General features: G+C 28.3%; 1 protein-coding gene and 3 non-coding genes across 11 annotated transcripts in view; 1 reads left to right on the top strand and 3 right to left on the bottom strand.

The window, feature by feature from the left end:
- The window catches only part of LOC129916564 (kinesin-like protein KIF21A), a 112,017-nt gene that overhangs the window by 66,330 nt on the left and 18,109 nt on the right, over positions 1-27,578 (top strand). The window lies entirely within an intron of this gene.
- On the bottom strand, positions 7,001-7,072 carry Trnaa-ugc (transfer RNA alanine (anticodon UGC)). The gene has a single exon. It is a non-coding gene; the product is annotated as a tRNA-Ala (tRNA).
- Positions 25,362-25,433, bottom strand: Trnaa-ugc (transfer RNA alanine (anticodon UGC)). The gene has a single exon. It is a non-coding gene; the product is annotated as a tRNA-Ala (tRNA).
- Trnak-uuu (transfer RNA lysine (anticodon UUU)) lies at positions 26,958-27,030 on the bottom strand. The gene has a single exon. It is a non-coding gene; the product is annotated as a tRNA-Lys (tRNA).

The raw sequence follows: 27,578 nt of genomic DNA, 5'->3' as shown, positions 1-27,578 counted from the left end.
TTTTAATTACATCAATTTTGTACACAAGTAATTTTTTGTAGTAGCGAGGCTACTCCTTTTTAACCCCCCTTTCTTCCTAATTTGAGTGAGGGTAGGAAATGGGTGGTTTTTTAAGGGTATGTGTCAACGTTCTAACATACTTAAATGGCATGCTACAAGGCGATTGTTGGTTTTGTTATTTGCGCCCCCTAAACCCTTACAAACACGTAAAGGTATGAGAAAAGGGGGTTAGCAATCGTGTTCGCCACAAAAAAAAAAAAAAAAAAAAAAAAAACAAATAAAGTTAAACAAATGGACGCGATAGCGAAATGATAATGGTTATGTTTGTTCAGGGTTTTAAAGCCACCTCCAGACTACAGATTTTCTCATTTTTTTTTTTTTTTTTTTTGAAATTTCTGATAAAACAACAAATACCTATAAAAAAAAAACAAAAATATCCCTTTTTCAGTTATAATGGTGATGGCATCGCGCGTTTAATGAAATTATTTATACTTGCTACAGTCTGGCATAAAGAGATTCCACGAAAATCTCCTTAATTAAGTAATTAACTATTTAATTTAACTGGCAACATTTAAATTGGCTTAAAATTCAGAAATTACTGTATACAGTACGAGGCGTATGATATAAAATGAAACACAAGAGCATTTAACAAAAAAATTACATAGTGTCACAGGGCTCGTCCTTGAATTGAAAAACTTTACCCTATTTGATGTTTTTTTTTTTTTTTTTTCAAAAAATTCAACCAAAAACAATTGAAAACCTAGTTTCTCACAAACTAATCGTGCATTAAATTGAAATAACAAAATGAATAAATACTCGTAGTTTTATAACAACTAAATACTTGACTAATCATACTGCTAATTGTTAATTAGCTGATGGCTCACAACAACTTGTTGCTTGTAGGTAGGTATAGTTGTTGTCCCTGACCGCTTGAGCAGAGATTTGATTGACTTTAGCGCGAATTGTTTTTTTCGTTAATTGAAATCAGAAGAGGGGAGGGACATTGTGTTCTTTCAACTTTTGTAAATTCGTATGACAAACACACCCATCAGATTAGAAAAAAAAAAAAAAAAACAGAACTTTTTGTTTTGTTTGAAATTTGTCACAGTGGGGAAGCTAATTTGCAGGAGTGGCAGTCAGAATGGCGGCCGGCGCGGTGTCAAACGGACAATTTTATTTGTAGTCTGGTCAGTTCCAATCGAATTAATTGAATTTTTCGGTCGCTTTTTTTTGTTGTTTATTTTTTTTTTTAGGTTGATTGGATGCTGATTTTGACAGCTTGTTAGCTACTGATGATACTCAATTTACAAAGTTTGATTTTAAAATTTTTATTTGATAATTTGGTAGGAAGTATTACCTATAATAGGAGTGGGAAGTTATGTAAATAGATTATTTTAAGCGGATTGCACTCATAGAACGAAAGAACAAATTGTTTTGTAAATTAATGATTTTTTTTATGTTTCTATTTCTTATAGGTAGGTAGAGATGGCGGTCAAGGCAAACCATGTTTGATTGACCCAATTAGCGCAGGATGCGCCGTTTTGATACCAAAACTTATGAAACCTGTGAGTGATAATTGGATTTATTTGAAATACATTTTTTAATTGGTTTTAAAAAAAAAAAAAAAAGGGAAAAACAAGTGTTAGGGAGTCCTAAATCCACTTTGTTGCATTTAGGAACGAGATCAAGTCTTTGATCTTTGATTCTGAGATGTTATCTATGACATTAAAGAATTCGCTCCCCAGAAAGAGTGCTCTATTCCTAGCAAGGGCGGGACATTGACATAGGAAATGGTAGACCGTTTCTTTTTCTTGCTGGTCCAAGCAGCTGCGTTCTATTTCTTATAATAAGTCAAATTTTCTCAGGTGACTTCTTGAATTCAATATTTTTTTTTGTATACAGGATGTCCCAAAAGTAATGGATCAAACGAAGTATGCTGATAGGGAAACTTTAGGTCTCTCAAAATTTGGTAACTTGTTCATCCCAAATCTTTACGGTTTTGTGAAATTTCGATAAATCCCGACTTTGCAACAGTATTTTGCTTCCTCCGCTCATAATTTATTTTTGTTTTTTACAATAATTCTTTCACTAAAACATTGCCTAATAATAAGAAATAATTAACTATTCAAAATATTTTTTATTTCATTCGCCATTTTGCTGCAAATGAATTAACAGTTCCATGTTTTATGAAAACTCAATTTCTCACTTTTATTTCAGAGCAACAGCCTGAAAAAAATTTGTACGGTGTGACCCTGGTTTATTATTTTGAAATAATAATGCCGTGTTATTGCAGATTTCAAAAATGTATAAAAGTTTCCAAAGATGAAATTAGAACGAAAGATATTACAATTTGAATGCAAAAAAAAAAAACAGAGGTTTTCAGAACAAAATGTAACAAACAAAAATAGAGGCTTTTGTTCAAAGAGAAATAAACAAACAACAGTTCGAGAAAATGTGTTTATTTTTGTTTGTATTTTTGCTTTGAAAAACCCTGTTTTGTTGAATTAAAATTGTAATAGGTATTTTTCGATCTAACTACAACTTTGGAAACTTGTATATCTTTTTGAAAACTGCAATAACGGGACAAGTTTTTAAAGTAATAAACCAGTGTCACACCATACAAATTTTTTTCGGTGTTTTGCTTTGAAATAAATGTAAGAAATAGATTTTTGAGAAAACTTGGAACTGTTAATTAACTTGCAGCAAAATGGCGTATGAAATAAAAAATGTTTTGATTAATTAATTATTTCTTATAATTGGACAACGTTTTAGTGAAAGAATAATAAAAAACAAAAATCAATTGGGGGCGGAGGAAGCAAAATACTGTTGCAAAGTAGGAATTTTTCGAAATTTCACAAAAAAATGCATTAAATCGAAAACCGTAAAGATTTGGGATGAACAAGTTACCAAATTCTGAGAGCCCTTAAGTTGCCCTATTAGCATATTTCGTTTGATCCATTAGTTTTGGGACACCCTGTATATCGGAAGATTTATATGTTAAAAAAAAATATCTCAAAGTATTTTTGAAATATCTTAATATTATTAAAAGTTATAAGCAAATGAAATTTGTTACGTCTTTTTGTTAAAATGACTAAAATGAAAAAAATAATACTAATTACATTTGGTACACATATTTACAGACAAAAATTTAATACAAAATTATTTATAAATATGTAATTGATTTTGCAATAAACAACTGAATTAATTTTGTACCTATACCTACTAACTTCTGGGATATGTAAGACAACCATTTTTCTTATAATATATTCAAAATTTGATGAGATTTAATTACACTGGTCGGCAAAAAAAAAAAACAAAAAAAGGCGGGAGCAAGAACTCTGTAAGGTGATTTTAATAAACTTGAGTGTGCTGAATTCAAAACAGTTTACAGATTTTTTCCATCACGTCTAGTTTTTGAGCTCTGCTCATCACAATTTTAGCTATAAATTCCCAAAAACTAATTTTAAATTAAATGTTTTTTGACATTTGATCTAAAACTATTATTTTTCCGTAATATTTTGCTATTTTTTCAACGGAATCTGGAGTCAAAAACTGAAATCTGCTTCAAAAACCATAAGTTACCTTAATTACCAAGATTTTGAGATATCATACATTTCTATACCAAATATCTTTTAGAAAAAAATAATTTTGAAAATAAAAATAAACGTATTTAAAACGATAAAATATAGCTTTTAAATATTGCATATTATGTAGTTTTGCGAAAAATAATTTAACGGTGATGAAATTCAACTCCAAAAGTACCACAAAAACGCGTTTTTGACCTGTTAATATTTAAATATTTCGAAAACTTGACGTGCCAGTGAAATTTTGACTTCAGACACAAAAGTCCTTTAGAAAAGTATGGTTTGGTTCAAGCTCCATTTTCGTTGCCGACCAGTGTTATCTAAAAAAAAAAAAAATGTTAGTGCAATTCATAAGAAAAAAAGTTATGGATGTTTAAACGTTCCCAAAATACCATTTTTTTTTACAATCGTAGAAAAAAATTGTATGGAACTAAAAATATACTCAGGCGAAAACCTATCACGTTTTGTATTTAAAAATTTCGTAACACCTCCAAAATTAAAACCAAACCAAATGTTTTTTTTTTTTTATACACTTCGCGTCACTTGAATAGAAACAACATTTTTTCTTTAGAAAATAGCGATTGGCGCTTTGGTGAGGTAACTTGGTAGATTTTTGGTTTTGCATTTTCAAAGAGGAACTTTTAACAAACAATGTTGTAAAAACAAAAAACCCAAAACAGAAACCGTATGGCTTCTAGTTGCGTTTTTTTGCATTACCTCACAAAAAACAGTGTTTTTTTTGCGTCACTTGAATAGAAACAAGCTCTTAAATTAGATAAAAATGATGAAAAATCATGGAAAACACTAATTATAGTAAAGCAATATTAAGCTTTGACATTATTTGCACATTATAACCAATTATGGGCTACGAGCTACCAATAGGCACCACAGAAAATGCATAAATAGAATTTAACATTGAAAATGCACTTCTACTGTACACAATCGTGGACCTAATTGGAGAAAGTGATAAAAGTGTTTGGTAACTTCTTACAAATTAAGAAAATGACATTTTCTACAATTTAAGGATTGAATAAGTGAAATAAACTTTCGTTTTTATCCGGAATGCATCTGTTTTGTTTTTATTGTGTTGTTTTTTCTTGAACTATCCTTGTGCAATCTCTAAGAGGGTTGTTTTTCCACGTTCCTAAACTTGCCAAGAGCTTCTACCATTATTTCTTTGTAAAAGTAAGCATCTGTTTTTGAAGCGTGAAGCTTCAATTTTGCTATTGCACATCATAAAAACAAAGCGTATTACTATAACACATTTTAGTGCCCTTTATTGGCGATGCGATAAAGGTTATTCTTTTATAAACCAATGAAATAGGGCTAATATTAACGTGGTCCATCTGAGTTGGTATGTTTTCCTTTAAAAAACCACTCTTTACCTCACTACTTTTCAGTTCGAATGCAACTATAAAATAGTTAACTTTTTTGTAATCTTAGTAGAACTTAAAATGTTGTTATTTTGCATTTTGAGGCTATTTTAATGTTGTGCACCTTTTATAACTTCCAGGATGGAACAAACCAACACGTTTCCATCGCACTAACACCACGTTTTTGACCGATTTTAGCGGCAAAGTGAAGAAAATTGCAGCTAGTTTTTAAGTTATTTTTTTCTCTGCTCGTGACTTGGGTCTCACCTGTCTTATTTTTTGATTTGATCACTAGTTTACGATTTTTTTTAAATTATCTCATCCAAATTTGGCAAATTTTCCAATATCTTTCTCGATTTTGCATAGTGCAGGTGCATTTAAAATGTTAGCTGCTATTCATGCATTTTCTGTGGTGCCTATTGGTAGCTCGTAGCCCATAATTGGTTATAATGTGCAAATAATTTCAAAGCTTAATATTGCTTTACTATAATTAGTGTTTTCCATGATTTTTCATCATTTTTATCTAATTTAAGAGCTTGTTTCTATTCAAGTGACGCAAAAAAAACACTGTTTTTTGTGAGGTAATGCAAAAAAACGCAACTAGAAGCCATACGGTTTCTGTTTTGGGTTTTTTGTTTTTACAACATTGTTTGTTAAAAGTTCCTCTTTGAAAATGCAAAACCATAAATCTACTAAGTTACCTCACCAAAGCGCCAATCGCTATTTTCTAAAGAAAAAATGTTGTTTCTATTCAAGTGACGCGAAGTGTATTATTCAAATACTAAAATTAAGAAACAATTTTTTCAGACAAATTTAGGTTTAAAAGAGTATTCGTTGAATAATTACACGTAGAAGTGACAAGGATAGTTTCTAGCGCCACAAATTTTCGGCAATGAGATGAATTAAAAAAATCCCCAACTTTATAAACTTTTTTTAGAGTGGTCTTTTCGGGTCTCATTCCATTCAGCTTTATAAAATATGAACCTACTTTAAAATAATGTGTCATATGGCCAGATTGCATGAACCTAAATTTTCTAGCTTGGTCGACCTTCTTCTCCACTCTTGCATATGCGCGGTTGAAAAAAGCCATTACAAAAAGATTAAGTATACGCCACAGTGCATGTTGAAAATGTGCAAATACCAACCTTATAGAAATTAAACACTTCCACTCAGTAATTGAACAAAATTTCAATCTTCTCGAAGTCAGAGTTAATAAATAAACTGAAAAACAAAATCCTTTCAAATAAGAGCCGATTTTTCCATCTTCTAATAAACAGTCAGTTAACTGTTCGACGAATAAATTTATTAGGCTCATAAACAATCGGATAACAACATTGAATGTTTCAATCAAAAATAATCTATTCTACAGAATAACAAAAAAAAATTGTCAAATTCAATAATATTCAAAACTAAACGTCTTTTTTATTTATAATTGTTTTTGTTTTCTTGTGTTCCTCTGTATTCTTTGTCAAAATTATTTCAAAGCAGCTTTGACAATTGACACAGTATTTTTATTGATATTATTCCTTAGAATAATTTTTATTCGTCTCTGAAAGAAGCAGATAGTTTTATTCATGGGAATAAGCTATGTTTGCCTGTTGAAAAAATGATTTTTTCTCTATCAGGAGAATAAGTACTAACTGACTGTTTAACTGACTGTTGAAAAATTGGCCCTAAGAATCAAAAATTTAAAAAAATATTTCTTCAGCCTCGTAAATTCAACTTATTTTTAAAATACATAATTACAATAACCAAAAATAGACAAATACAAACATAACATAAACACAAAACCAATCATATAAAGCGACTGTAGCCGCAGATGTCATATATCGGACTTACTTATACAAGCCACACACATTTTACAAATGAAAATTCTATAAAGACAAACACCTTAACAAATTAATGGTTTAGAGAGATATTAACCTGTAATTATTTATACAAAAAAAAGGTATGCAAAAAAATTGCTTTGCTTGCTTTTACCAAATCACATTTACTACTTGCATTCTCCAATCCAATGAAATTAAAAAAAAAAAAAAAAATAATTGGAGATGCCGGGGATCGAACCCGGGGCCTTTCACATGCAAAGCGAACGCTCTACCACTGAGCTACATCCCCATCATGCAAATTCATGGTCAATTAACTGGCCGTAGTTGTCTCATTATAGACCAGTGCCAATAATTTTTGAAAATAAAAGAATTATTAGCAGCATATGGGTGGTGGGAAAATTTAGGATAAATGGTATACCTATTAAAGGGGAAACATAAATTGCCCACAAAAAAATTGGGGAAAGGGGGTAGGTGGGCGAAAAAGTGGGTTGGGTGTCAAAAATCATGGTTTTTTTACAATTTCTGTCAAAATTAGACGTCCTATCGAAAAAAGTCAAATGCAAAAGTTGTAGGTAGTACAAATGTCTTCAACTTTTACTCAAACAATTTTTTTCTATACCTAACCTCAAAAATATTGAAAAAAATGCAAAAATACGATTTTTTGATTTTTTATTTTTATCTTTTACAAAAGTAGTTGGATTTTAACAAAACTTGGTTAAAAATTACTTTGTTATGTTTTCGATTCGATTTTGTCTGCCCTGTCATAAAGTTTTTTTTTTATAGAAATCAAAGCATATTTTTCTAATGGTTTTTTGTGCGCCGAGCTCGAATCTGAAGTCAGAAAAATTCTATCACATCACGTTTTTGATATATTACCGTGCCAAAAATTAGAAAAATAGTGTTTGGGACGTTCAAAAATTCAATATCTCAAAAACTTTGTACGTTAGAGCTATTCTAGTACTTGATTCAAATTAAAAAGGTTAATGACCATAAGAAAATTATAATTTGGTTTCTATGGAAAATTATTTCTCGCCAATATTACTGTCATTTACAGAAAAATCAATCTTAAAAATCGTTTTTTTGTTTTTTTTTCAATTTTTCTCAATATTTTCTAAAACAAAAGTATAGTTTTTCCACACAATCTTTAAAAAACGGTTTTAAGCTAAATAAATGCATTCCAAACTTTTCAATTAAAAAATTTTTTCGGTAACTTTTTTGATTGAAAAATAAGCTATTTTTTCAAATTAAATTCGTCAAAAGTCCAAAAATTAACTTTTTTCTCAATTAACATTTTTAATAGATAGAAAAATTAACAAAGTAATTTTTATCCAAGTTTTGTTTAAATCCAACTACTTTTGTAAAAGATAAAAATAAAAAATCAAAAAATTGTATTTTTGCATTTTTTTCAATATTTTTGAAGTTATAGAAAAAAAAATTGTTTGAGAAAAAGTTGTAGACATTTGTACTACCTACAACTTTTGCTTTTCACTTTTTTCGATGGGACGTCTAATTTTGACAGAAATTGTAAAAAACCATGATTTTTGACACCCAACCCACTTTTTTGCCCACCTACCCCCTTTCCCCCAATTTTTTTGTGGGCAATTTATTTTTCCCCTTTCATATACCATTTTACCTAAATTTACCATTTTAAATAAATGCTGCTAATAATTTGTTCAACTTTTGCCTTCTGAAAACCGGATTGGCACTGGTCTATTACAACTTACCAAAATTATACATTAGCAAAAAAAACTTATTTTTTATTTACTCTTTTTCACTTTATTCAATTTTATACAAAACTGCGTTGTTTTACATTTTCACCATCGGAAAGTGACTTTCTAAATTTACATGAAGACTTTTTTGATCTTGGTTTTGACAAAACTTCACAAAGAATTTTGATTTTTGGACTAATATTTGTATCTTTACTAGAACAATTAGTTGGACTTATTTTGTCTACTTCATTCTTGACTTCTTTTTCAACTTGTTCATCAACTTTTGATTTGGAATTTTCATGTTCTTGTTCCCATTGATTTTGTCGCATTTCAAGAATCTCATCGACTTTTTTAAGTAATCTTATTTGAATTTCTTGAAAAGCATAAGTGTCGACAAAGGAATTCTCATCTTTCAATATTTTGATACGTAATTTATGTTCCTTAATGCGATGTTTGCGATGAAGAAAATATCCAATTAGAAGTGCCAAAATTACAAAGAGCAAAAAACATTGACTAATTTCCACAGAATATTCATCATTTGTCGGAATTGTTTTGAAAAGAAGAGAAATTAAATTTTTATAATCGCCAATCCAGAGAATCGGAAGTAGAATAAAAATTGGCCAATGAAGATAATTTGCGACACGGCAGGTGCACCGGGTTGTATTTTGAAAATATCCTGGCAAGTTTGTCATTTTTTTTTTTTAAATGATTTTATTTGAAGAGATTGTGTTTTTTTTTTGTTTGATTAGATTTTCAAAATTAAAAAAAAAAAATTAAAAGTTTACTTAAAAGTCAATGAATATGAAAACTGTAGTGTTTTATTTTTAATTTTAAATAAAAAATGTATCCTTTTGTTGTTTTCAAAGGAATAAACATCCTTTATAACCATGAGGTAGATTCAGAAAAAAAAAAAAACACATTAAAAGTAAATTACCCAATATCTCGTCCTTAAGGCGAAGTTATTTGCATTTCATCAAAAAAAAAAAAAAATCATATTTAAACATTTTTATTTATATTTACACATAAATAAAATTAAAATAATAATATATATAGCTAATTAAAAATATTATTTAAAAAATATCAGAGGAAAAAAAGGGAAAGGAACTGATGCAGAGATATTAATAAATTTTATTCAGACGAACATTTTACATTCTTAATCGAAGAAAAAACAAAAAAAAAAAAAACCCAAATCGATGATGAAAAAAAAAAGAAAAATAACAACAGCAACAACAATATTCAGCCACACAACCGTTAACTGTCCTCATCCTGTTTCCTGTGGCTCATGTAATGTAAATTACTTCCAACCGTTTGCAGTTAATGCGTTTTTTTATTTATTTTTTTTTTGCTATGATGGGTAAATTATATTTATGGTTTTCATTTTTATTTTTTTTTTGTTTTTATTTTTATGCCAAAAGGTGGTACTTATACGTGTAGGATATTTATGTATGAAATTGGTTCGAACTTCAATTCTTCATTTATGGATACAAAAAAAAAAAAAAAAAAACACTCACATCGAGGCAATTAAAAAATCCTTACACCAGAGATGATATTTATATTCATTATTATAATTTTTTCATTTTTTGTATAGCTTTTTTGGTTATAAAAATTTTTGTTCACTTTTTAATTTTTGCAAAGTATTTATACAAAAATTACTAACTGCACATTATAAAGTAAAAAACAAAATACTCTAATTATAAAACTAAAGTAAAAAGTTATTTTAAAAAATTAGTTCGCTAAAAAAATAATCATTTTTAGCAAAAAAACAAAACCGACTTCCATGGATCAAAACTGGGTTTTATGGTTTTTAAAATAGTTCCTATGGCTAAAAGTGAACGAAATTGAAATAGGACCACACTGCAGCCACCAGCTTTCCAATACAAAAAGAATTATCAAAATTGGTTCACTCAGTCCAAAGTTATGCGGTAACAAACATAAAAAAAAAAAAAAAAAAAAAAAAAAAAAAAAACAGACGAATTGAATACCTCCTCCTTTTTGAAAGTCGGTAAAAAAAACAAATAAATAACGGCTTTTCTCAATCAACTGTTGCTTAAGTTGCTTAAAATATCAAAGATTTTGCTATAAAAATTCATAAAATAGTACATATATTTTTAATATGATTTTATAAAATATTAAATACAAGAATACAAAAAAAAATAATATTAAGTTTATTTTTAAAATTACAAAAACTTTTTTTGAGATGGTTCGACTTCCAAACAAATTATGCAATTTAATTTTTTTTGTATAAAGAAGAACTTTTAGAACAAAACAAAAAAAAAAAACATTGGAAATATAAATAGCTAGAGCCGTTTAAAAAAAAACTATTTTGCGATTAAGCGATTAAGAGGGATGCAAGTATATAATGCGTGACCGCTGAGTAACCGCATTTGTTAGTCCTAGTTTTTTAGCAAGCAGTTTTGATAATGATATCATTTTTGATGTTTGTTTTTCAATAAGGTGAATTTTACAATATAATAAGCTGTTTTTAACTGCGTTACTGCTCTGATGCGTTACCATAAAAAAGTAACGCAGTTGTTTTTAATCTATTTTAAAGTTATTAAAATCTAAAAATTTTAGCAAACACTTATGATAATGACATCGTTTTTGATATTTGTTTCTCAATTAAGTGAATTTTACAATAGGTATAATTAGCTATTTTAAACTGCGTTACTGATCCAATGCGTTACTTTAAAGAAGTAACGCAGTTGTTTTCAATCTATTTTAAAGTTATTAATATCTAAACATTTTATATAAATTAATTAAATTTAGTATTTTAGATCCTAATTTGTTACCACTGCGTTACTTTAGTCCCATGTTTTTTTTTTTTATTTTATTTGTGGTAGTATTTGGGCTTCTGATTAAAAATGTATTAGCTTCATACGTTCTGATTGATCATCATAATTTGAATATACCGTAAAATAAATAATTTTCTTGTATTTTGTGTCTCTATATTTTAAGATAAAAATATAAATTATTCAATTGAAATTAATGTTTCATTTATAAGTAAATTAGTTTTTTTTTTTTTTTGACAAAAAAACTATCGAGAATCTACTTTCCCGAAATCTAGTTCATTGACAAAAACTCAAATTTCCAAAAAAAAAAACAAAACGCCTGAATTTTTCACCCGTTTTTTTCAAGTGAAATCCAATAAAAAAAAATACAAAACTGGGCAATTAAAATCAAGTATTTCTCTCACTTCATTTAACTTTTCGTGTCTTGAGTGTTTTTTCTCACACCACATATAAATATAAAAATATTTTGTGGTGTTTTTCAGAAAATACATTAACACAGCTGGATATGTATACAAGTTTATATATTGAATGAATAAAATTTATTAATTAATTTTAACAAGCTATACAGACAAACTTTGCTGCAGTACCATACTGACGATTGCCTTGTAATCCATTCAAGACACCAAAAACAGAGTCCTCTGATGCCACCATAAGTCGTGTAAAAAAATAATTCAACATAAATTTATAAAAAAAAAAAAAAAACATAAAATCGAACAAAAACTGCGTAGGTACATGTACATATGTATATATTTTTTATCAATATCAATAAATTTATGTTTTTAATCGCTGCACAGGCAGAAAATTAAAAACCGTTAATCGCAATTACAAACATCCGTGCAGAAAAATTTTCTCATTATTATTATGCTGTTTTTTTTTTTTTTTTTTGTAATATAATTTTGTTGAAAAAATATTTCTGTGCAAAAAAAAAATAAAATATATGCAGACAATGCAATTTTTGGCACTTGGGCAATGAAAATCGACCAACCAATGGCGACGAACGGTGACAAAAAGAGGACAACATTGCTGGTTCATCTCATTCAAAAGGATCTCTTTAAATTAAACATTAATTACTTGCATACTTATAGGAGGGTACCAACATACTCGTAATAATCATCATCGTCAGCAGTATTGAAAGCGTATTGCAAGATTAAACACAGCAATATATTTTTAAAGGATTAAAAAGCAAAAGGATTAAAAAGAAGGAAGAAACAAGATAGACTGTGTTGTTCTTTTGGTTGCAGGTCTTATTTAAAAAAAAAAATTAAAACAAAATATTTTTTTAAGAAAATGTTAAACTTATTTAAATATATGTTAAAGTTTATATTGAAAAAATAAAAAAAGAATACAAAATGTAAATAAAGTTTAAGCGGTGACTGTGGCGTATGCGTAACATTTTTTTGTAAACTTCTTTTTTTACATTTAACTCGGGACTAATTTCTGTTATTGAATTAGTATTATAAAGTGGCACAAAAAGTACTTTTATTAAGTGAGGGAAAGATTTTTAAAAGTGAGCAGATTTCTGTTAAATAAGGGGACATTTTAAAATTTAAAAAGATTGATTAAATACAAGACCCTTTGCTGTCCTATTGTTCATGTTTATTTCAACGGAAAACAATAACCATTATTTAAATTAAAAAGCAAAATATCAAATGGATTTTTTATTTTTTTCGTTCTCTCTCACAAATAAGATAGTTACTTTGAACCACTATGATTATGTCCACGGACTTGTGTTTTATCTTGATTTCCTATAAGGTGGGGAAATTAACTTTTTTTTTGTTTGTTTGTTTTCAAATGGGGTTGATTGCAGTAATGGATTTTGTTTTTTTTTTTCTTCATTTTACATAATCGTTTTGTCAAATATACATTATAAAGATATAGACCTACCTGAAGTTAAAAAAAAATCGTTTTGTATTTTAGGGGAAAAATCATTTTTATTTTTGAATGAAACAAGAAGCTTTTATTATAATTATGATAGTAAAAATAATGGTGGAGATTTACTCATGGTTTGCCCTTATTTAGGAAATAAAATAAAAAGTATCTTTCACCCGAATGACACTTCATTTAAATTTTTTGTATGTTAGCTTCCTATTAAAATATAACAGGTAAAAATCAAAATATAATTCTTTGTTCAACAACAAGCCCACACCATAATATCGAATTTGAATCCCTTCGAAACTTATGAAATGTTTACTCAAAATAATGTAATCAAATACAACATAATGCAACGTAACGCATCATAATCAAACGTCCTTCATATAATGTAACCTAACTGTCAGTTCAGATGTTGTTTAACGTAACTTAACGTAACGTAATTTAACGTAACGTAATTTAACGTAACGTAATTTAACATAACGTAATTTAAAGTAACGTAATTTAACGTAACGTAATTTACCGTAACGTAATTTTACATGACGTAATTTTACATAACGTAATTTATCGTAACATAATTTAACGGAATGTAGCGTAATTTAACATAACGTACTTTAACGTAACTTAGTTTAAAGTAACATAATTTAATGTAACTAATTTAACGTAACGTTATTTAAAGTAACGTTATATATTTATTATGACGTAATGTAACGTCAAAGAATTTAAATTTAAGTCATTTTCATTTTCCAAAATGTATTGCAGAAAAGAATAGGCTTCGCAGGCATTATGAAATTGTAAATTAATTTCTTGAATAATAGAAGATTTAAAAAAAAAAGAATTCAAAATGACAAAAACGACATAACAAAACCGACTTGTTTTCACCATTTTTTAATTTTTTTTTTATAAAAATAAGAACAACAGAGTTCTTTCGTTCTTCGAAATCTATTCCTTAAAATTCTGTTTGTTAGGCCAAGTTTAACTACAACACATTATTGTGAACACAAGACATGAATTCCATTCTTTTAACCATTTGTCAAGCCAGCATTGTTATGACATCAGAAATGTCAGAAATAAATCAAAACATAATTATGTATTTTCAAAGCAATAACCGACTTCCACCAAGTCAAACAATGCTAACAATGTTTCTTAAGAATTTTAAGCTCCAGAGATAGTTCATTATAAGTGCATTCTTCTGTTAAATACCATTCCAATCAATTCATTTCAAGGTCGCTTAATGGATTGACTACTGCACGACGACCAACGACCACCAATCACTAATCTCTTGTTTATCTCAAGCTAAAACAAAAATAAAATTGTATCTTCTACTCTTAGCGCTGAGTTGTGAATATGACTTGGGTTAATCGTCATGTCCGTAATCTGGAAATGTAAACACATAAATCAATCAACAACACAACCGATTCGACTGTTTTAGGTGCAACCTCACGTCAGCTTCATTATTGCGCGTTCTGTCAATTTAACGTTTAATTATGTGTGGTGTGGTGTACTTAAAAGGGTTACCATGGTGTGTTTTAATTTTTTAATTTTCTATTTATTTTAATATTTTAAATAGTTTTCTTTTAAGCTTTGTACTCGGTTCGATTGAAAATATTAGATATTAAAACAAATTAGATAACACATTAATAATAAAAACATTTTCTCTTTCGATCACATACTCAAAAACTGATAATTTGAGTATGTGGTCTTAAAAGAAAAAAAAAAAAAAGAATAAGAGCTTCTCCCAAATCTTATTTAATTGAACAACGTTTTTCTATTAAATCTAAAAAAATCATTGCGAACACATTCCACAATATTTTATATGCAAATTATTTAATTTCACAGCAAGAATAGAGAAATGGCTAAAAATTTAACATTTACCAATTAATAACACTATTATTGTGTAGTTTTCAAATCCAACTATAAAATTTAAACTTGTGTGAAAATGAAATATTCAAAGAAATAACAACATCAAATATTATCTTAAGTTCCACAGCTTAAATTATGAAACTAAACACATAATTCTATTGATTTTTTTTTTAATTTGTTCATCTTTCGTAAAGTTAAAAATAAACACGATCCACAACATAATACGGCTCAAAGAAACGAACAGTTTTTGACAGTATGAGTATTTATTTAAATTCACAACGAATGTGGAATGCAAAGTTGAAAAATCACGCCAAGAATGAACTAAGTCAACTACTCTCTTCTCTTGAAATGAAAAACAAATAAATTCCACAACGTTTAACTTAGTAATTTTTGAATATGAGAATAGAAGAGAAATATTGATTTCATAAAAGTTACAAATTTTGAGGAAATTGAAGCTCTGGAACGAAAAGTTAAAATTTTCTTGCATAAACGGTTCGGTATGAACTTTTCATTTTTCACTCGAATTAATTACTGGACCACTTAACACTTCTAGCATTAATCACTAAACTTAAATGAAAATTTTTTTTACAAAATCGGTCCACTTTTTTGTATATTCCACAATTTTGCAATTTTTCCACTATGGAGCAAAATATCATTGAAAAAGTTTAATGTAAAGCAATTATTGTGGAAAATATTTCATTTTTATAAACATTTTCATTAATGCCGTAAAATTTCTTAGGTACTAAATTTGTTCGCGGGAAAACAGAACCAGAATATATGTAGGTTCCAAGAAAAAAAACAATGACATTTAAGCAGTACAATGTACATATCCATATTAATTTATTTGATAAAAGTCAAACACTTTTTTTTAAACATTTTCGCTGGTGAAACAAATTTGAATATCAAAAAATCCATTCAAAGCAATTTGTGGAACGTATTCAAATTTAATAAAAACTTCGGTCACTGTAAAGTAAAATAAATTTCCAAGTGAAGTTCTACTTCAAAAAAAAAAAAATAAAAAATTAACTGAAAATAAAATTGTGGAACGTAGAAATAACATTTCCACGCAGACTATTTTTCTGACAATTTTGTTTACATATTAAATTGAAAAATTTACTGCTGAAAGCCTTTTTACATTTTTCCTTGAAATAATGCTTAGTATGTGGAACGTATTCGATTTTACTAAAAACTAATAATTTCGTTAAATTCCATCTCAGAAAAATAAAAGTGATGTGGACTCTAAGTTGAAAATTCATTTTCTTACATCTTGGTTCTCGGCTAAACCTTTGTATATAAAAACTATAGTACTCTCGTCGATTGACATTTTGTGTTTGTTTTCCAAACCGGCGGCATCGCTGCGTTCGCCTAGATTTCGTGTGGATTTGCAGAATAAAAAGGGGAAATCAAAAATTTGTTTACTTTTTTTTTTGTTATTTTTTAGAGGAGCGGGAAGAATTTGTTTACTTTTTTTTTGCTTCATTTTTTTTAGTTTTCTTTTTATTCTTCGTTTGATTATTTTTTTTTTGTTTTCTGTTTATGATTATGCATGTGTGCTTATGACCTTGTGTCTTTATAGAGTTTTGGGTTTAGATGTGTATTTCCTTAAAATTTAATTTTGAAAATTTTTCGTATTTTTTGATATTGAGGAAAATCGTTCAAATACTTCTTTTTCAATATGTGGAAATTGTAAGAACATTTTATATAGGTATAAAAAAATGATAGACCTCTAATTTAAAAGGTAGAATCCTAAAAATGCACACATGGGAGGAAGTTTTTAAAAATTCGACCTTTTGATAGGGTAAATAGGGTGAAACGACAAGGTGCAAAAAAATGCATTTCTTCAACGGAAAGTCGTAGAGAGTTGATTTTTTTTCAATCGATAGACAAATTTGTTGTAAGAATGGCACAAGTTTTGAAAAAATTCTAAAAAATTTCAATACGGAGTTATAAACGGTTTTTCAAAACCTATGCATGAGGTAGACCTTAGAAAAAGTGGTTATTATGGGTTAGGAAAATTTTTTATAGAAATTTTAGGTACACCATTGGAAAGTTTAAGGAAAAAAAAATTAGGGGTCTAAAAGGAATTTTTTTCTTAAGCCCTAAGTTTCGAGATATGAATTTTCGAAAAACACCTGTTTTTTAAGGGAATTTTAGAGTGGTTTTATATTTTTTGGAATTTTTTAAAGCTTTCCAAAAATCTGAAACTTACAGGGCTTAAAGGTATTACTAAGGTGCATGCATGTGAAAAATTGGATTTCTAAAATGATTTTTGAGTGAATCACGGGAAAAACAATTTTTTTATCTCAACATTTTTGATAGTTTTTAGCCCTTTTTTAATGCAAATCTTTTTTATTTTCATACATAGATGGATGAAATCAACAGAGTTAATAAAAAATTTGCAGGACTATATCCCTGAATTTCAATTTTAATCATTTTCATAGTCAAAATTCAGAGATAACCGTAAAAAGATATCGTAATCTCAGTTTTAGATTTCGACATGGTTCGCTTTAAAAATAGATACCTTTTATTATAGGCGTCCTACAGATATGATTGGGACATACAATTAAAGCTGAAATGATAACCTTTACAATGATATAAAATTTATTGTAGGTATAGTTATGAAAAAAATGAAGAAAAGGGTTATGAAAGAAAAAAGGTTTTGGATTTATTTGGTTTCTTGATGAAAACTGATTACATTAAAAAAATTCCAACTCTTCTGTAGAAATCGTACAAAAATGAAAAAAAAAAATGGTATTTTATTCACCTTGTTTTTGAAAAAAAAAAAAAATGATTAGGTATTACTTTTCCACGTTGCACCCTATAGATAATTATAATTAAAGTCTTAGTCTTAAGCTTAAATATCATACAATGAGATGGTTTTATCATTTCCACGGAAAAAAAACCGTTACAAAGTGCGCTTTTTGATATATGGTTACCACATTGGAAATTTGTTTTTAGGTTTAATGTTTAAATAGTTTGGTAACAATTTTTAATATGTGATAAATTCGTTTTTTTTAAACGAAGAATATACATAATAAAACTGTACAGATAAACTTTTAAAACGTTATAAACTTTGAACGTTCTAATGCACAATAATGCATAATTTATTAATCATTTCGCTCTGAAAATTGAAAATAAAATAGAATAAAACCATTTATTACAATTAAAATAGAACCATGTTCCTTAATTTTTTAAATGAAGACAATAACAACATGAATTTGAAAATTTTATTTCATACATCAATATACAAAACTTTATTTTTACATCAGCGGCAATCATGGCGTTAGATTTTTATTTTTCAATCCCTTGCTACATTTTTTGCTTCAAAAAGCATCAAATTTAAAAATTCGCACACATTTACAAAACCATAATTTTTTATATTCATTTATTATTTTATATTTTTTTATAAATCAGCTGGTAATGTCAAATTAGTTTTGTTTTCTTTCTTTATTTTGTATCCCCCCTACTTTTGAATTTTGTTCTATTCCTTCATTGCCTCCGTATCTTTCCCCTTTTTTATGTGGAATCCATTCACAGAATCTGCGAAATGAGCACTTGTTTCTAAACCGTACGGCGGCGCTAGTGTATTTTTTCCCCGTGAGAGTACTATAGTTTTTATATACAAAGGCTAAACTAATGTAAAGAGCTTCCACAATTTTTTTTTTATTTCGAAAAAGACATATGTGGAATGTAAATTTAAACACTACACACAAATTTCAAAATAGAACATGTGGATTGTAAGTTCAAAGTTTTCCAGTGAATACATAACTGAACAAGAATTCTCTAAAAATACAAATACAACTTTTAAAATTTTGTTGTCATTTTAAAATATATTTAATGGCAACTCTTTACTAGTTCTAGTGGACTGATGCATGCGGTGCAAAAAAATTAGCAATCCATGTTCGTTTATTTTGTATTTTTTTTTTTTTTCCATAAAAATATCAATTGTGTTTACATTAACCAAAACATGATGAAAAAAAAAAAACAAAAAACAAAAATACTTAACAAATAATGTTAAACCGATTTTTGTGTAACAACATGCTCAAATGACAAAATGATTATTTGTTTAAGTTTTTTTTTTGTTTCTTAATTTTGTTTAAAAAGCTTTTCAGGTTGCAGTTAGTGCACTCTTTTTTTTTTTTTGTTAATTGTTGATTGATGTAAAAATGTACTAACTTGTCAACGAGCGCCGCGCGCCGTGCTGCTGTTGACTGTCATCGTTGTCGTTTGCGTTTGTCATTGTCGGTCATGGTGTGTCAATTTTCAGTTTTTAACTTTATATAAGAGAACAACTGATGTTTATTGACTACCTTATTCGTATTTTTTTGTTGTTGTTGTAGGTATTTTATGTTAAAATTAAAATTTCAAACAAAAAAAAAAAAAATGTAAGCAGATACATCCCGGCCGGTGTTCTGTTCAATTCTTTGGCTATACGGTTCTTGCTTCAATGTTGGTTAAGATATTCTTGTCAAACGTCGTCGTAGTCGTTGTCGACGTTGTTGGGTCAGGAACACGTTAATGTGCCGTGTGTGTTCTATTCATCACACATTGTGCAGCACGTTTTACATAATTATGGCGTGTTTTTTGTTTCTTCTTTTTTTTTTTGTACGGTCTTCTTCTTGGAATGTGTCTTATTTCATTTGCTATATGGTGTTGAATGTATACAATAAGATGCAATAAACCTGCTAGAATGACGTTTAATGATTATGCAATAAAGAAGAAATTTGTTTGTTTGTTGCTGGTGTGTTTACAGCAGAATATAGAAGTCTCGTAAGGTAATATTTATTTTAATGATGTTTATTCAGACGGAAGGGTGTGAATCAATGCGGTGACTTTTTGACTGAAATAGTTTTGTTGTCAATGAAAATGCCGACACAAGTAACGGAGTAACGATTTGGTTCAGTTGATTGCAGAGTCTATTGATACATTTTTGTAATGAAAAAAAAAAACAGAACAAGTTTAAAAACAGATAGGTGCAGGTGAAGTTTTAGCATTAAATGGCGCCCGGGAAGAAATTAAATTGCAGTTTTGAAGTGGAAGACATTGAAGACCAAGAAGTAGTAGTAAGGAATTCACGCACTAAAAAGTGTGTTTAGTTGTTTCGTTAAATACTAACGTTATACATAGGTACATTTTCTTAAAATTAAAATTACATATATAGGTATTACATTATTACAAAACTAAAAGAAAAACTTACATCTAATGTACATTATGGGTTATTTTGAATAAAGAATATTTTTTTTAAAGTTAAGTGATTTTATATTGCCAATGCTGGAGTTATTTATATTTGAATTTTTATTGTAAATATTAATTAAAAGATTTAAAGGGCTATTAGCACCGTAGTTTGATCTACTGTAAATGTTAGAAATTGGCAACTGCCTTCTATATACTGACTAGCAATAAAATTTAATCGACAGAGGATCGATGGAGCTGAAATCGATCCATTGATTATCCCGACAATAAAACAAAATTGTAGATACGCTCTATGACTAGTTAGAAATGGAAGATTTATAAGTTTAATACGTTGAGCGTAAGGTGGCAAGTTAATTCGATTTGACCATGGTAGAAATCTTAAGCAAAATCTCATAAATCTTCTTCGAACGGACTCCAATCTATTTATATGAACCGCATAATATGGCGCCCATATAACGCAACCATATTCTAAAATGGATCTTACGAATGAGACATAAAGAGTTTTTAAAACGTAAGGATCACGAAATTCCCGAGCAAATCTTTTGTTAAAACCAAGAGTCATGTTAGCTTTTTTAATAATGTAGTCAAAATGGTCAGTAAAAGTTAATTTTGAGTCCAATACTATCCCAAGGTCAGTGAAACTAGACAAATTAGTTAGTGGTGATAGATTAATCGCATAATTATAGACAATCACATTTTTTGTTGCGTGTAAAACACATTGTTTTACACTTGTCAATATTTAAAACTAAACCATTAATATTGCACCATTCCCAGAAACGTTGAAGATCTCTTTGTTAAAGATCACAGTCATTTGCAGAGTTGATTGTACGAAAAATTTTTACATCATCAGCATATATAAGAGACAAAGAATTTACTAGGACAGACGGAAGATCATTAATAAATAGTACAAATAATAACGGGCCAAGATGGCTACCCTGAGGTACACCAGAGTTAACAGTAAAACATTTAGAACGTTCACTTTTAAAAACAACACTATATAACCTATATTTGAGATATGAAGATACCCATAAAACAAATCTGTCGTTAAGACCCATATTTTGCAGTTTGTTTAAAAGTATATTGTGGGTTAGTTTGTCAAATGCTTTGCTGAAGTCAGTGAAAATACAGTCAACTTGTTGTTTTTTTTTTTTTCAAACGCGTCAATACAGTATGTAGTAAACTGTAACAAATTTGTAATAGTGGATCTTTTTTTAACAAAGCCATGTTGGTTGTCACATAAAACGGAGGAACAGTGAAAAGACAAAACATCACAAATAATAGATTCAAACATTTTGGGTATAGCAGATAGTTTAGCTATTGGCCTATAATTTAGAATTAAATAAATAGAATAATAGAATTAGTAAAAGTAAAATTGAAAAATTCATAATTGTAGGTTTTAGAGAAAATAGTAGGTTTAAGTGTTTAGTTAGGTACTACGTTTAATAACATTTTTTAAATTAGACTTTTTTTTTTATTAATTTTTTAACATACATAATTATTTGAGTCCTTTTGGCTTTCAAAAACCCATTCGGTGAAGCTCATGCTTGCAGATGAAAATACTCAAAAATAACGTTTTAAAAAAAAATAAGTGACTGGGGGTGCAATTTTTACTTCGAATTCGTCTCGATTTGATTTTAATTCCAGACTTGTGTAATATTTCTTAGAAAAATGTTTAGTCATAAAAAAATAACTGTCAATATCATGAAAACAACAAAATTGGCAGTTATTTTTAACTTTAACATTATTTTAACTATTAACATTATTTAAAAAAAAAATAATTAAAATTTTTAGTGCTTATCACATTTAAAAATTTTGAAAATCTTCTATCAACGTTCACAGTTTTAGCGATTTTTTAATTAAAATACTTTAAAACTACTTAAAATGTATCGATATTTTGTATGGAAACATTGAAAATTAATGTAAATATAATGATACAGTAGCGAGCAAAAAAAAAATGCAAACGAAAGAGGTTTAAAGAGTTTTGAACAAGAACTAAGTTACCAAATTTGACATATTGAAACTGTTTTATTTTCATTAAACAGAGTCAATTTGTGGAATATTTTACTCCAAAACCATTATTTGGTCAAAAGTCTACCTAAATATGCGTTTTTAGACGAGCAAAAAAATGCAAATGATTTGTATTGTTTGCATTTTTTTGCTCGCTACTGTATGTAGAGATTTGAAAGTATTTTTTTTTTAATTTATTTAGAAACTTTTGAGCCCGTAAAAATTTTAAAATTAAGCCTCGTTCAAAATTAAGGACGCCCTAATGTACATACATAATTTGTATATAATTTGTATATAATTTATATATAATTTGTTTGTTTTCTCTTCCTTAATTCTTTACATTTTTTTTTAAGAATTACCTACTTTTTCAAGTATAACAAAAAAAAAAAAATACATTATTAAGAAAATTAGAATATTACTCGAATAAAATATTAAAGAAACTTTGTTTGGGTGGGAATTTTTGACAGCAAAGTCCCATTAAATATCATTTGCCATCAGGTTTGTAAAAAATCATTTTTTTAATGCATTTGTTTTCAATTACAAATTTAAACAAAATATATTTCTTGCAAATACAAAATTTTTACGTCAAAAAAAAATTAACTGAAAAAAAAAATGTATTGCTATTGAAAAATATTTGCAATAAAAAAAAAATAAATAAATAATTAAAAAATGTTGCATTAAAAAAATGTTATTGCAACTGAAAAATATTTGCATTGAAAATAAATTTTACATTAAAAAAAAATTTACTGCAAACACAAAATTTTCTGCATTGAAAAAAAAAATCTGTGCAAAATGTATGCATTACTATTTTTTTTGTGTTTGACTATTTGGCCTTAAATTAAGTTAAATATTAAAATAGCAAATGTTAAATAGCATGTATAGTCAAATAGCCAAAATTTTAAGAAATTCGATGATATTTAATGCACAAATTTTGCATTTAATTCTTTTTTCATGCAGTAAATTTTTTATTTGAAATAAATTGTTTTTTTTTTTTTTTTTGTAATGCAAAACATTTTTATTTGCCTTAAAAATTCTATTTTCAATGCAAATATTTTTCAGTTCCAATAACATTTTTGTATTGCAATTTTTTTTATTATTTTTATTGCAAATACATTTTTTCAGTTGCAATAAAATTTTTTTTTTTTTAATTTCAAATACATTTTTTTTAATTGATATTGCTAGTTTATTTTCAATTTGAAGATTAAAATGCAGCTACGCAAAAAGATTTCGCTAAAAAAAATTCCATCGTTCGATTACTATAAACATTATATGCAATGGTCCAATTTATTACAAACTATTAATTAAATTGGTTCAAACATAAGATGGAAAAAGTAATTTTTTTTTGAGAGAGTTTTTTTTCTACCATTTTTCCAAATTTGTACTATTTCTTCCAATAACAAAAATATAGTTTATTTATTGCGTTAAACTTACACGAAAGGATCTGTGACTTATGCTTACCCATGTAAATATATCAAATTAATTAAAACCTTTTTGTTTTCTGAAAAAAAAAAAAATCGTTGATTGTTTTCATATTTTTTCAAAAAATAAAAAAATATATTAATTATATTCTAATATTTCACCAGTAAATTAATGATCATGTTCCCAAAAAGTCCTTGACCCCCCTTTTTTAATCATAAACATCAATGTTGTATTTATAAAAAATTTTCAATTACAATCAACTACCCAGCACAGTGCAATATAAAATCTCATTACCGCCTACGCGAGCATTTAAATTTTATATACAAACACAAAAAAGTGATGTGATGATGCTCTGTGCATTTAACTTAGGTTTAACAAAATTAAAATGTCAACTTGCAAACGGGCCAAAACATACTGACAACAAATTTAAAATTGTGGTCCGCACACTGCCTATATAGATACGGCCCAAACACAATATACGAATTTATGTATAGGCCTCCTTTGTAACGATTGACCATCCCTATAGCCACCCACCACACTATTGCCACAACAGACATCGCCTTCAATTACTGGAAATATGTTGTATACACATTGGATGTCAAAAGCTGTGCACTTTGACATTCCGGAAATTTTCATGTCACCAACGTAAACAAGAGAGTGAAAATGTCCCAATGTCCTGAGCCGCCTACCTTTTGACCTGGACGACGCATAACACACAGAGGGAATGTGTATGTGTACACATCATATGTGTGGAAAATAAATATACAAACCAACAACAGAAAGAACAAAATATTCGTACCAAAAAAAAAAATATCCTTCAATTTTCTGTCCGTTTACAAATTTTTGGACCTTGCTTGCGCTGAAATTCCTGGCCAAGAGAGTATAAAATGGCTCTCAAAAAACCTTCATCACATCCAATGAAACCACACATGCCAATGTAAAAAGCGGAAACGGAAAAGGGTCGCTCTCCCTGGGTTCGTCCTTTCTGTGATGCAACAACGTTTACATTGTTTAATTTTATTCAATAAAATTCGTTACTGGATGCCCCGTGGCGGCGAGCGGCGAAGGGAGCCGCGCACTAAAAAATTCTAATTGAATTAAAATGTCTGTGACATTGTTTTACTCAATGGAACGCTGCGTTCCTCGCTGATGGTGCTTGGTATATTGTATATCCTGTGTCGCTATACGGCCGTATTTATACCGACTTTTTACCTTCTGTTGATTGTTGTTGTTGTAGTTAGTTGTTGTTGTTGATGATGTTTCCCCCGATGTAAGTTTACGTGTTTGAAGGATTTTTATTGCCAGGGACGATGGATTTTTTGTTTCAAAAAAAAAAAAATAAAATACCTATACAAAATGCATCACCTACGGGTGGACAAGTTGATTTTGTTTATGACACGCTCGAGTTATTTCACAATCCACAAACACAAAATGCCAATTGCTGTTTTTTTTTTGTATTTGTGACAATAACTTGACCAAAATTTTTACCAAAGTCAGAAAAATTGATGTTTTCTTTTGTTTGATTTATTTATTTTGTATGGGGAAAGAGAATTTGTTGTTTGCCTTTCAATGGACGACAGGCACTATACAAGTTCGTTAAAGATTCAATAAATAAAAACAATTCGTTCGCCTCTATTTTTTGTTTAAATAAATTCTTTTGAATGACAAAAAGCTTTTTTCGATTACTGATTGTTGGTTTGAAAATAAAAAATAAAAAAAAAAAAATAATTGGAGATGCCGGGGATCGAACCCGGGGCCTTTCACATGCAAAGCGAACGCTCTACCACTGAGCTACATCCCCACGATGAAATTCGATTGTCCAATTGCGCATACAAGATAATTGATTTAGAACAGAAGTAAGGTAGAAATACAAAAATTTACTTTGAGAAATAATAAAAAAAAAAAATAGAAAAACTTTTTAAAGATTTTTCGGCAACGATAACTTTGGTGTCAAAAATTATTTTTTTTTTTTTTGTAGAGGGGTTTAATAAAATCATTTTTTTTTTTTACTATGGAAGGAAATTGTCTTAAATAATGATGCCAGTTAAATTAGTAAACCTTCTTTTAGCTTCTTTCTTTAGAAGAAACCTTGCATCCAGAGTAAGTCTCTGCAGAAAGTTTGCAGGACAGCATGACTCACCTTCCGCCTCCAATTCGAATCTCATTGTTTGCTAATGTCCCTAAAGCTTAGTATACACGATTGGAAGATCTTCCAATATTAGTCGAACTGTCAAAAATCTTTCAATTGCAACCAATGAGATGGTTGGATGATTTTATCCAAAAATTCGACAAATCATTGGTAGAAAATCGGCTGCCGACAATTTTTGGTCTTCTAATTGAAAATTGTCTGTTTCATAGTTAAGAAGACTTTAGAGAACAAAATATTGGTACTCATTGGAAGACAATTTTGTTGATAAAACTAAATGAACTACAAATTTGTTCCTTTTCGACCTTCATCATGTAGGACTTATTCTTCCCTATTTTGACGGACGGTGACTTAAGCATCTCGTTATCTATTTCTGCATTCATTAACGAAAAACACTTTTTCAATTTTTCTCAGTAGGTAACGAATACAAAATTATCTGATAATTTAAAATTGGACGGTGTTGTTGACAAGAACAAAATCCAATGAATATTTAGTCCACAATTGTCAAAAAATATTTGAAAATAAGAAAAGTTGTGTGTTTAAACGAGTTCATACGTTTGCAAGAAGTTGCCTATTTTTTTGATAGAAAATTGGCTGCAGATTGGCTGCAGATTGGCTTCCAATTTTGACAGATAAATTTCGATGTTTACATGATTAATAGAAAATTGGTAAAAATTTGTTGGAAAAATCGGCCAAAATTGAAAGATCTTCAAATTTTATATGTATTAAGTATCGAAGAGTTTTTTTTTGTGAATTGTGAATGCTAGTTATCAAAAACAGTCAAAAATTTAAAAACTGATAAAAAATTAATTTTCTTATTTTTCAACTTTCTAAAATTTTATTTTCTTACTTAATTTTCTAAAGGTTCTTACGTAAATTTTTAAATCGCCCTAGTTTCCAAGTTATACAACATAAAAATGAAAATCGATGAAATTAAAAATTTGTCATCTTTACAAAAACTATCATTTGATATTTGAATGATATCGAAAGAGCCCAATTTTCTTCTTTTAAAACATCTAACATTCTTGAAGCTTTAATTTTTCTTTAAAAAATTAATTTTTATCTCTTCAATTTCCTTTAACAAAAATTATAAAAATAAAATCTCACTTAAAAAAAAAATAAAATGATAATAAGCAAAAATAAAAAAAAAATTAAAAAAAAAAAAACAAAAAAGTAGGCCGCCCGAGCAGGGACTTGAACCCTGGACCGTTGGATTAAAAGTCCAACGCTCTACCGACTGAGCTACCCGGGCACATAGAATTTCTCTTGTTAATTTACAACCTGATTCTTTTGTGTATAGAACTTATTCATTCATACTCTCAATGAGATTTTAGTTCTCTTCAACGAGAAAATAGTTAGACGAGAACAGGATACAGGACAGAATAGAACAGATTTGTGAGAAACTTCAGAACAGAAAATAACAATAAGCTATTATTTGACAATTATTATGTTCTAACCTTTTTAGAACAAAGAGCAAGAATAGAAAATTCTGTTCTAAACTGTTCTAGACAGTTTAGAGCACAAAACCTCACTGAACTGAAACAACCTGTACTAGTTTGAAACAATCCAGAAAAAATGTCATTGAACACACATTTCAGCACCTTCTCCAAAGTCGACCCTATCACGAATCCCCCTTTACTCAAAAATTTGTTCTTAATGTCAACTTGTTTATGAAATACTTTGACCTTTTCTTGTTCTATGTAGACTCCTTACAAAGTTCTGATTCCGAGTAGATTTAATTGCATTTTTTTTTTATCATTAAGATTATTATCGGAAACTGGTCAACCAATTTTGACAAAA

This window comes from Episyrphus balteatus, chromosome 3, assembly GCF_945859705.1.
Source record: "Episyrphus balteatus chromosome 3, idEpiBalt1.1, whole genome shotgun sequence".
NCBI classification, from domain to species: domain Eukaryota; kingdom Metazoa; phylum Arthropoda; class Insecta; order Diptera; family Syrphidae; genus Episyrphus; species Episyrphus balteatus.
Note: the sequence above shows the minus strand (reverse complement) of the source record. Positions and strands in the feature narration are given on the sequence as shown.